This window comes from Tympanuchus pallidicinctus, unplaced genomic scaffold, assembly GCF_026119805.1.
Source record: "Tympanuchus pallidicinctus isolate F22 unplaced genomic scaffold, pur_lepc_1.0 scaffold14, whole genome shotgun sequence".
Classification (NCBI taxonomy): domain Eukaryota; kingdom Metazoa; phylum Chordata; class Aves; order Galliformes; family Phasianidae; genus Tympanuchus; species Tympanuchus pallidicinctus.
This window is the reverse complement of record NW_026294659.1, coordinates 11,915,084-11,926,364: the sequence shown is the minus strand read 5'-3', so window position 1 is coordinate 11,926,364 and position 11,281 is coordinate 11,915,084. Positions and strand designations below refer to the sequence as shown.

Below are 11,281 nucleotides of genomic sequence, written 5' to 3'. Positions count from 1 at the left end.
TGCTCAGCTCCCGTCCCTCAGGCACCTGGGCTTTGCCCAGGCCTCTCCCCAGACACATGAAGTGCTCGTGAAGGCTGTAGGCAGGACCTGACCCACCGATAGTGCCTGGCTGTCACAGGCAACAGATGCCTGTAGACACGAAATGAGAGGCAGGAGAAAAGCACGGCATGCTGCAGAGGGAGAACCTGTTATCGTGGACCGTGCTACAGCGAGGCCAGCACACACTGGCCAGTACCTGAGCCTCCCCAGGAGGATGCAAGCCATTAAGTCCGCTGGAAAAATGTTTCAGAAATGATTCTGAAACAAATCAAATACATCCATTTTCTCCCTCAATGCAGTCTTACGTGTGGCTATTAAATCAGAATGGGTCATAAATAAAGAATTGGACCAAAGCAGCATGAGCATTTTTATTAAAAAATGGAGAGTAATAAAGTAAAGCTGTAATAATAACATGAAAATGTTGACTAGTATCTGTGAAAAGCTTGGAGAGGCATGGAGGGAACGAGCTATTGTGTTCTGCGGCGGGTGGGGTGCTGGTGAAGTGTTTGTGGTTAGGACAAAGACTCAGAATTTTGCAAGCAGAGCTGATGAGTTTCAGGGTTTGCTTTCTGGAGACTCCCTGCACCCATGAGGAAATGGCTGGTGCTCAGGGAAGGCCAGAACAGACAGGCTGTTATTGAATTCATCAGATCCTCTTCCAAGGGCTTTGTCTGTCCTTTTTCCATCCCCCCTGTGCCACTGGTAAAATATGGTCCAACATCACAGTGGCGGATGATGAGCTCCTTGTTCCAGAGCTGTGCCAGGCCCGTCCCAGCACACTTAGCAGCACCCGCCATTTTGCCTAGCTGAGTTGGCGCTGTGGCTGGGCCCTGCTGGGGCCTGGCAGAGGGAAAGGCTGCGTCTGTGGAGACGTCAGCAAAGCACGAGTTCAAAGGAGGGGAAAGGATGGGGGAGATAAGAGCGCTTCAAATCTTCATTTAAAAAAGAAAATCTGATTAAGATGTGCTGGCTAACTCAACACACATGAACCCCAGCATCAAAAGCCTCGCAGCTTGTACACGTGCTGTTGATCACTATCAGCTTCACTCTGCACTGCCTACAGTGACAGAGCTGATACTGGGCCACTCCAGCACGCACCTGGCCTGCCCAGTGAGACCCGCTCAGGCCTGGGTGGTTGGACTGGGGCTGAGTGTGCTGACTGGGCTAGAAGGGTGGATCGTGAAATTCCCTGCATATTTCTAAAGCCATAAGATTATGGCAGAAGGCAGGTAATGAATGCCAGACCTTCTGACAGAGCCACACATAGCCTTGATGTGAGAATAACATGACTTCAGGGGATGGCACAGCAAAACACCTCCCTTCCCTGTCTAAGAGGCTTCTGCTCAGAACAAAACCCTCCCCTGGAGCTGAAATGACCTTCTGTCTGCCTGTCCATGGGAGGCAGAGACAGAATGACAGGATGCAGACAGAGAGGTCAAGTTTTTGTTAGAAAGAAGAAATAAGCAGAAGAGTGGTAGTGAAACAATTCCAATCCCATAGCAATTTGTGAGGGGGAGGTGGGAATCCTCTCCCTCTCTCTACCCATGCATGACCCTGTAACAGTTTTCTTTCATGAGCTCTTTGCACTTCATAGAATCACAGAATCATAGAATCATTAAAATTGGAAAGACCTCTAAGATCATCTAGTCAAACTATCAAGCCAAACCTATAACTGCTCTAGACCATGCCACTCAGTGTGACATTCACCCTTTTCTTGAACATTTCAAGAGGCAGTGACTCTATCACACCATGGGCAGCCTATGCCAGTGCCTCACCACTCTTTCTGAGAAGAAATGTTTCCTAATATCCACCCTTCATCCACAATCTCAAGATCACTTTCACTACATTCTGCAAATCTTCAAGGACAATTCTACTACAATTGCTACTAAGTCTCACACTGTGCACCCTTTCACTACCCCATCCTTGTAGAAGATTGTTTTCTTCTTGCACATAGTCCTTCATTTCATAGATACCCAACTGCACGGGGAACTTCAAGGTTATAAATTATGAAGCCTAATCTAACCTGCAAGACCCAACCTGGTAAGTCATGTGTTTAGAGTAGGCTTCTGAGGAATAGCTGGAGACCAATAAAATAGTCTGTATTTTGGGGGGCAGTGTGGAAATATACCTATAAATAATACTTTCCATCTATGCCAAAAACAAAAACACGAGCATCTAATTCCACAGATAATAAGGCAGCTCACTTTATAACAAAGTAGATTCATGCCCTGTTGAATATTAGATACGTGCTAACTGAAAGATCTTCTCTGGACGTTCAGTTGTGTCCCACTTGGTGATCAACTGCACCTCTTCAAACAGAACATAAAACATTATTTATTTTTGCAAAAGATACAGAACATAAACCTATTCTCACAATGGTGCTTTAATTACCCCAAAAGACTGACAATAAATTTGCATTTTAATTGAGAGTAATGAATTATGCATGATTGCTTAGCACTTTCTACTTAGTTAGCAGACAAGCACAGAGAAATGTACAGTATGGATTGCAGGAATTAATCCTGACAAAAGAAGGAGGAGGCCATTTTGTTTGCAGTAACTGACCACTGAGGAAAAAAAGACTTTCCAGATCTCAGACTGTTAAAAACATCCTACTGAAGCTCTGCTACAAGCTCAGTATTGTACTATGGTCTATGAGAACTGAGTCCGTCTTCTCTCTATCATGACAACACTACCTGAAGATCATTTCACTAGAAATTTAGCCCTTCTGAACACTTTAGGACTATGTATGTAGGAAGAGTGATGGCAAAACATTTCCCATCCTCAGCAGGGACATGGAAACAACAGCCTAACTGTTCATGTTGCAGACACCCAAGATTTTGCTGCTTTTGTCAGCTTACCTGTCGTAAGTGTTGCTCATTCCCACATAAAACCATAGCATCCATTCGAGGTGAAAGAAAAGGGAGAAAGTAACTCTTCTGAATGCATAAAACAGCATGTAAATTTGAGTACATACAGACATGAATCCTGAAAAACAAAAGCACTATAGGACAAGCTAGACATGCAAAGAACACTTGAACTGCGACTTCTGAGACTTTTTACATCACAGGTTCTTAGGAATGGGCATTAGAGCATCACTCCAACATTATTTGTAATTTCTCTACCTGTTCTGCCTCCTAAAGTTTTGACCTTCAAAACAGCTCTTGTTTAAAAAAAAAAAAAAAAAAAAAAAAGAATAAAAACATGGAAGGCAGAAAAAAAAATGATGCACCAAAGAAAAAGACAGAACATGAAATTGGCATTATCACATTCTCTATGCCAAACTCCAGTTTGACCAAGTTGCCTGACTTCCATATTTTAGCTGCTTGTTTTGACCTCATCACAGTATCGCTTTCTTTAACTGCAGTGTGATCTGTGCTCCAGTCCTTCTCTGCTCCTTGCTGGAGGCACCAACCTTCCATACTTTTGTCTGAGGGAAAGTTCTACCTTGGAAAGTGGAACTCACAGTGAGCAGCCACTTTGAACTTTGCATGGGTGAAAATCTGAGTTTTGTGACAGCCAGAAAGGCCAGTGGGGAGATAGCAAGGAATGAACCCACAGAGCTGAGTTAAAGCCCATAATTCTGCAAGTGATGGCACTATGTGAAGTGCACTGAGGCTCAACAATTCCATCTGACCACTACAGATCCAGGGCTTCACAGAACTCACCAGCTTTCCACCAGTGCAAGGGACAAATTGTTAATGTTAGTAGAAACCTTGCAGAGAGCTACTTCTGAGTTGAATGACAACTGTGTCCAAGAGTTGCTGTACAAGACTCCTTGTTTGTGCTGGAGCTTTCCCCTTAGCCTTAGCTGAAAATGCTCCCGTAGCTTGTTTCACACAGAGATGCCAAAGAGGTAGCTGTAGTTGTTATTCATTTCCTCCCAAGACAGGGAGAAGGCACTGAGCACAGAAACGTCACTCACCGAGACACTCACTGACTGAGGTATTCCATGCCTGGGCAGACTCTGAACCGGATCAAAGTCTTTTCTCAGACAATGGCTCACACCACAGAGAAAGGGGCAAATCCCTCATTCAGTAGTCATATCATAAGTCGCCTACAGAACATCCTCCCAAACTGCTCACTTAAAAAAAAGAGTTTTTCACTCTTTTTATGGAATAAATCCATTTCTGACATATGCTTCTCTCTCCCAAGCACATTTCTGTCTTCCTAATTGCCTACCCACAAAATGCTTACCACTCTTTCTCTTGTTTCCAGATGCTAAAGCACCCTGAAGGACAACTGCAAACACTTGCTTAATGTTATTGTTCCATTTAAGTGATCACTCATGTTGCCAAGGGGATATCATCCCTTCTCCAAGGAGAAGAAAGCATATTATAACATTCTCTCTGTACAGACGCAAATCTCATGGGGAAAATATCCAAGAATGTCCAAGCTTAAATTCTGATCTTCTTGTACAGTCCTAGGCAATAAACAGAAATAATCCACGGCATTTTGCAAACTGCAGTCAGCGAACTCTGTTTTTGTCACCTACTAGTGTGTCTTCTGCTCCCTAGCAGGTTTTTTTTGGACTGCAGATTCTCCAGTATTCAAAATCTCTGTTTTATACACAGAATGAGGCATCAGGACTGCACCTACAGCAACAAGCTAGAGCAGCTTTTTTGTTTGCCAAGAGTAAATCATAGGAATATTTGCCAGAACCAAAATTAACTTATCAGAGATTTAATAATAATAAAGACATCCTACAAGTCTTTCATCAGTACCCAGGAGATACCCTTATTAAAAAAGATTGTAGCTGTAGTTAAGAATGGATTTGGGGCACCTTGTTGATGAATGCATAAGATCACCAGAAAGTAGAGGGTACCATTTTCAGACTCTTTTTTCCCCCCTGCTTTTACAGAAATTAGAGATCTGACAGGTTTGTTTTTGGTCTGTCTTTCCATTGTGGCTGATAGGTGTAATTTCTGTTACCCAAAGGCGCCTAAAAGCACATAAATGAATAGGCTGCTGCAGTACAACAGTACAGAAAGTACTTTACAATAGGTAAAATATATATATGAAAGCCAAAATTGAATGTTACCAATACCTTCATCTTTAATACAGAGAACTCTAAAGGAGGTTACCACAGCACAACGGGACTGCACCAGGAACTCTGAATTCTCCCTGCACAAAGGTACAGAGCAGAAAGCAGCCTGCATCTTTTCAGACAAGGTGTTCTCAGTAAGATGTAAGATAGAACAAGACAAGTTTCTGGATAATGCTGCTACCTTATGGGATGTCTAAAGTTAGAGTCACATGAAATAGAGTCACATGCCCTACAGGAAAAAAAAAAAGCTTTTTTTTTGTTATGTTGCAAATATACAGAACGTGCTTTGTTAACATCTCTGCCCTAAAGCTCCAACAAAGAACAGCAAAGCGGTGTGAATACATCATCATTCAATGCATCAGTACAAAAGACTTCACTGAACTTTGTTATTCAGTATCACATGTCAGCTCATTTTAGTAGTTGTGTTTGGTGATATTTTTTACAAAACTTATAGCAATCACCTTGTTAAATTAAAAGGCTACAAGAGACTATCCATTAATTTCACACAGGCTGCTGAACAGCCACCATTACAGATCAAGGCTGTTGCTACACCTTATCTGAAGTCAAATTTGTGACCTTGAATCACGGCAGTATGATCTCATTACCAGCCCCTGTAAAGCAGCCAATCCCCTAGGTAGGACTCTTTTGTTTTCCTCCTTGAATTTCCCCTTTCAGTGTGCGATTCTGGTGACACTGAAGGGTAACTTTAACCGGTTCAGCCACCAGAAGCTACACCTAATGTTCCTGAGTTACTGCTTTTTGAATGGGAGCTTTCACTGAGGCTGGCTGTGAAAAAGCACCTGGAAAGATACCTGCTGCAGCCTTTGATGTTGGAGGTGGTGGGAGGTTTCAACATCTCCTGGCTTCTCCGCAGACCTTCAGGTGATAAGGTAATTTTTGATCTCCATCAGTCTGCTGGGCTGTTGCCAGGAAGAAAGAAAAAAAAAACCACCCACTTTCAGCTGCTGGTGTTTACCATTGTTTGCTCCAGCACCAGAGGGGGATGTTTAACTCACATGAACATGACGTTGAGTTTCGCACAGCACGGTCCATTTGGTTGCTGTAGCTTTGCTTGAAGCAGATCATAAAGAAGAATTACGCTCTTTCCTTCACAGTCATGCAAAAGCCCTCCAGTTCAGGCAGGCTTAGCAAAAGGGAGAAGAGAATGTCTGTCTTCTGAGCAATGGTAAGTGTGGAGGCAGCCTGTAAATGTCCCAGTAGCGCAGTACTGCTCTAATGACTCTAGCCCACAACCGTCACAACAGTCTTAACTCCAAAATCCCTATTATGATGCACAGATGAGCTAGTTTTTCAGGTTTAAAAAAATATATATGTTTTTCCCTGACCTCCACAAACACACTCACACATTCTTCAGTTCTGGCAAGCCCCACACTTTCTGGTTCACTGAGAGCCAAGTTGTACCAAATGAAGTGAACTGATGAAGGCAGGCCAAGATGCAGACTTGGTACAGGACTCACAGGTTTGTTTGTGTCCACCTCCAGGTGGGTATTGAGCCAAATTGCAGGTTTTGCCCCATGTTGGTGCAGTGCTGCCTGCAGAATCACACAGCTTCTGGGCTAGAAATGCCTGGAACCTGAGCGACATTGTGTGGGTGCAGTTAATTTGTGTCTGCCCTCACCTGCCCACTGAGACACATCCTAAGGAACCTAAAGAAACCAGAAGATGAATTTATCACAGTTCTGTGACTATGACCAGGGAATGAGTATAAATATTAGACAAACAGATAGTAAGAATCTGGAAGAAGACACTTTATGATGGAACCAGGCAAAATAATATTAATAATAATAATAATAATAATAAGGATGAAAGGCATTTAAAACCTTTGGGCTCAGTAGGAGCAGGTACTCAATGGAAAGAGTGTGGCCAGAGCAGCTGAATAACTGGGAGACATAATTCCAGCTACAAGAAAACTCTCAACTAAGCAAAACTGGAAGGCTCCAGAAGGTCAAGATAGTTATACCTTAGCTGAGACCTGAAAAAAAGACATGGGGATTTACTCAGACTTAGTGGTCAATGAATTTTTTGGCTGTGGAAAAAAACACAGATCACCACTTAAGTCCTACATATAAGTGTAAGCACAGCATAGCAGACTCTGTAACTTTTTAAATGAAGGCAAAGGGAGACATAAGAGAGACAAAGCTCATACCTATTCTTTGTGTAAGATAATAAGAAGCAATTCTGTGACATTTGACTCATCACACATGCCACAGCTATCAGGCCAAGTCAAAGAAGGATTATATTTTAAATAACCATGGAAAATGGAATGCAGATTTGCTCACATTCTATAAGAATACTGCATTTATTTCAGGATATTTTTTGCATGTTACTATGATGGCCCTGCAGAGCAGCATCAGCTAAGCAAATAGCTGATAGAACCAATTCTGGTAGGTATGGTGCATCAGGTAGTCATTGATGACTGAGTGTGGATTTAGCCCACAGCGCAGTTTGACTATAGACATTTCACTGTTGTCTGTACTGTATTCATTTTCAACATTTTTATTGAAAACAATGTTTGGGTAAAGAAGCTCTGCTGGAAAGAGGAATGGAACAGATACCAACCCTGTCAGCCAAGTACCTGCTCAGAAGGCAGGTTTCCTCCTCACAATGGGCAAGGTACAAACACTCTAAGTCTGTGGCCAAAACAGCACTAGCTGGCTTCTCTGTGCTCCAAGCCCAGTGAGCAGTACATGAAATTGATCTTGGGCAACCTCCCTGATCAATCTGAGGCTCTTCATCCAGCTACAGGCTCCTCACCTGCCCCAGAACCTACACTCCCCTATGTCCCTCCATGTCTCTCCATATGTACGTCCTACTGTGTCTCTCCATATCCCCACGCATTCTTCCATGTTCCTCCATAACACCCCATATCCTTCCACGTGCCCCCACAACTCTCCAGGTCTCACCATCTCCCTCAAGCCCTCCGTCTTCCACATTCCTCCTTGTTTCTACACCTCCCTCTGTGTGCCTTCATGTCCCTGGCAGGTTGCTACGCTCTGGGAAGAAGAGGAAACACTGCATTGAATGTTCTTCTGGGACAGGTGCAGAATGTTCTTCGTCTTTTCTTTCTGCAAGGATCAGGGAGAAATGCCAGGAATGCCCAGTGCCACACAAAAGCAAGCTGCTTCCTTGCCTCTGAACATTGGGTACGCTCTCTGCTTGCTCAGTTTGTTGAACTCGGCTGTGTTTGCTTCCTAGCAGGATCATTCCTTACAGATCCTGGCACAGAGACCCGGCCCTGTTCTGGGTCTGTAAGTACTAATAATGTGCACGTACCTCAGTAATGAGAAGGAGCTGAAAGTTGGAATGAACGCTGATGTGAAATGATAGCAGGCTGGGAACAATAGCACAGGAGAGCATAGGCGTAAACTACAGCGTGTTTGCTCACAGGAGGCACAGATCAGTCTCTCAAAATTGTACTAAAAGAACATCTGTGCTGAGGAACAAGAAAAGGGACATGGTTGGAAGATGGCTCCTACAGAGGCAAGTGCTCTGTCAGTATCCCATGCAACTGGTCACAGTGAGGATGGAAAGGTGATGCACTATTTAATCAGGATTACCTACAGACAGGGAAGGAGCTCCCCAGATAAATCCTGCTAGGAGGCACATCTTTGGGCTTCTGCTCCAACCTCCCGATTTGTGCCTTGTGTAATTTCACTAGCACTGTCTTCACAGTCTGGGAAAAAAGCACAACCAGCCTGGGAACCACAGCAGACAGTGGGGTAATGCGAAGAGTGAGTGGAGAGACTAGCATTTCCCAGACTGGGAAAAAATTACATGATATAACCCAGATTTGCACTCTGAATGAGAAACAGAGGATTTCAAGGAAACATGGGAAGGGAGGAGGTCTCCCAGCACACTCAGGAATTGAACTGAGCCATGAGCAGGACTACCTGGGGAGCTCAGCAGACACATGCTGTCTCCAGGAGCTGTAGGCATCTACACAGGATGCACAAGCCTTTTCTGCACTGTGGCTCTTATGCTTCCCAGATAGTGTACTGAGGGAAGGGATATGTAGGGAGAGACAGAGGTGCTTCAAGACCTTCAGGAAGTAACTGGTATGTTCTGTTGGGCTGAGGCTGTGCTGCATTCTGGAGTCATACAACAGGGTAAGGGCAAAAAGGATTAGGTGAAAAAGGGTCTAGAATTTGCTTCTTCTAGCAAGGTGGCAATGCTAAGCAAGGTCTTTTGACAGAGTCACGTTGGCCTCAAGCTGTCCTTCCAATACACCAATATTGGAAGAATTATTACACAACCTCTTCCCCAAACTGCTCCTCTCCAACTCATGAGCCCAGCAACACAGCATGGCTCTGTCTCATCAGACAGGCCCTCACCCAGTGTAAGCTGCTTTCACTTTGCAAATTACTCATGGCATTTCCTGTAAACACGATCAACATCACCTGCAGGCTGTGGGAAGGCGAGCAGAGTGACATTACAAAATGTCTTCTGAAAGGGCAGGCTACCTCATTTTTTCCATTGTTTCCCAGCTTCCATGCTTGGGAGAGCTAGAAATTGTGGGGTGGGGAAAACCCCGCGTTGACTGAAAGTGGGACAACTTCAGTAAAACTTCTGTGCTGTACTTTCCAAAGCTGCCCATAAACTCACTGTAGAACAGTTCTTTCCCTAGAAAACCTTGGGTGAGAAAAAATGGTGAGTGCTCCATGTACTCCCCAGTCTCCTATCCAGCGTCTATACTCACTGTGCTTGAGGAAAAAATACTTGCAGCATAACGTCAGGATAAAGAACAAGCCAAAGGAGGACATATAAGCAAGGAGAGCAAAACAGAGCTGTAACATAAATAGTCTGTAACTAATCTCACATGCTTGGAAAGTCCCAATTCAAGCTTCCCCAAGTCATGACATTGGATTAGAATGACTTAAGCAGTTTGCTTTGAAAAGTACAAGAAAACAGGTAAACAAAGAAACCTTGGCCTACCTGAAGGTCTATTTGTCTTCTGATATCCTTGTCTTCAGGCTCACAGGAGGGCCCTAAAATATCCGTCTGACCATGAGGCCTAGAAACAGCATAGAAACGAACAGCTCAGATTCTCATGTGACCACCAACATTTATAAAGCAATAAATATCACAAGATATATGATGGATCACAAGAGCAAGGAAGCATCACCAAACTTGCTGCTAACACAAAGCAAAGCAGAATGACAGTGTCACCTTACACTGGCATATACTAATGAAGTGCTGTAAGAACCGGCTTCAAGGACTATTTGAAGTCAAAGTTATTTTCCCTTTGTTTGCCTTTTGCTGGCATTTGCCTGCACCTTGGACAGGACAGGGGGGTCACCTTGGTAAGGAGCTTTATAAAGCCCTTTTTATTGTTTCCTCAAAAGCTCAGAATCTAGTGATTAGTGGGATCCAGTGAAACAGACCTACAGGAGTAAATCAGTGAACCAAGAAGAGCCACAAGGACTGGTCTTAAATTACTGTTCCAGAGATGTAGAGAAAGAAAAATAAAATAAAATCCATATGATGTATCATCACAAAAATGTAAAAGAAACTTAAATATGTGGCTGCAGCCAATGCAAACTGGCAAGCTCCCAGACGTTACTGGCACTGGCCCAGTGGGGTTGGTGCCATGTGGCCCGCAGCCGTGCCAGAGGCTTTGATTAGATGAGGAGCAGTGATTGATGAATGAGAAGGCAGAGATGCAGGGCAAATGGCAGGGGCACAAGGAAGGGAGACAGAGAGAGGCAGAGGCAGTCAAGCAGCAGCAAGTTTGGATATGCTTAACTATTAGAACAAAATCTCCAAGGTTTAATTTTTATGGCAAATTTCTGAGGCCATTTCTATCTAGCTCTGTCTTTTTCCAAGAATGGTCAAAATTTCCTGCTGCCCACAAGGGCTTCGTGTCACAAGGGAGTGCAGTCTCTTTGGGAGTCCCAATATCCCTTTTTTAGATAGAACAATTTGGGACTATCCTAGTGAACATTTCTCATACTCTCTCTCTGCTCCTGCAGATTAGCCCAGAAAGAGGGAGACACATGTAGAGAGGAAAACTGGTAAGTTTGTGCTTCTAAACCACCAAGAATCTGAATCTATTTGGGATCAAGTTAGCTCTAACTGAGCAAGTTGGATTCTCAACTCAAGCCTTCCCCTTATCCTCCAAAACCATGCTGCATACGCAGTTTCATGTGGAATGTTTCTTCATTGCTCTTGGTGTCATCT

The 11,281-nt window shown here is 43.8% G+C and overlaps 1 long non-coding RNA gene across 4 annotated transcripts in view; it reads right to left on the bottom strand.

Moving 5' to 3' along the window:
- LOC128076508 (uncharacterized) overlaps nucleotides 1-10,246 on the bottom strand; it is a 37,392-nt gene extending 27,146 nt beyond the window's left edge. For 3 of the 4 annotated variants that reach the window (XR_008204403.1, XR_008204405.1, XR_008204404.1), the window contains exons 1-3: nucleotides 10,037-10,246; nucleotides 6,100-6,154; nucleotides 5,896-6,003 (exon numbers count right to left, since the gene is read on the bottom strand). This is a non-coding gene — a long non-coding RNA (uncharacterized LOC128076508). The remainder of the gene's footprint in view (nucleotides 1-5,895; nucleotides 6,004-6,099; nucleotides 6,155-10,036) is intronic. The other variant, XR_008204406.1, reaches the window with a different exon arrangement.
- Nucleotides 10,247-11,281: the final 1,035 nt, after the last annotated feature.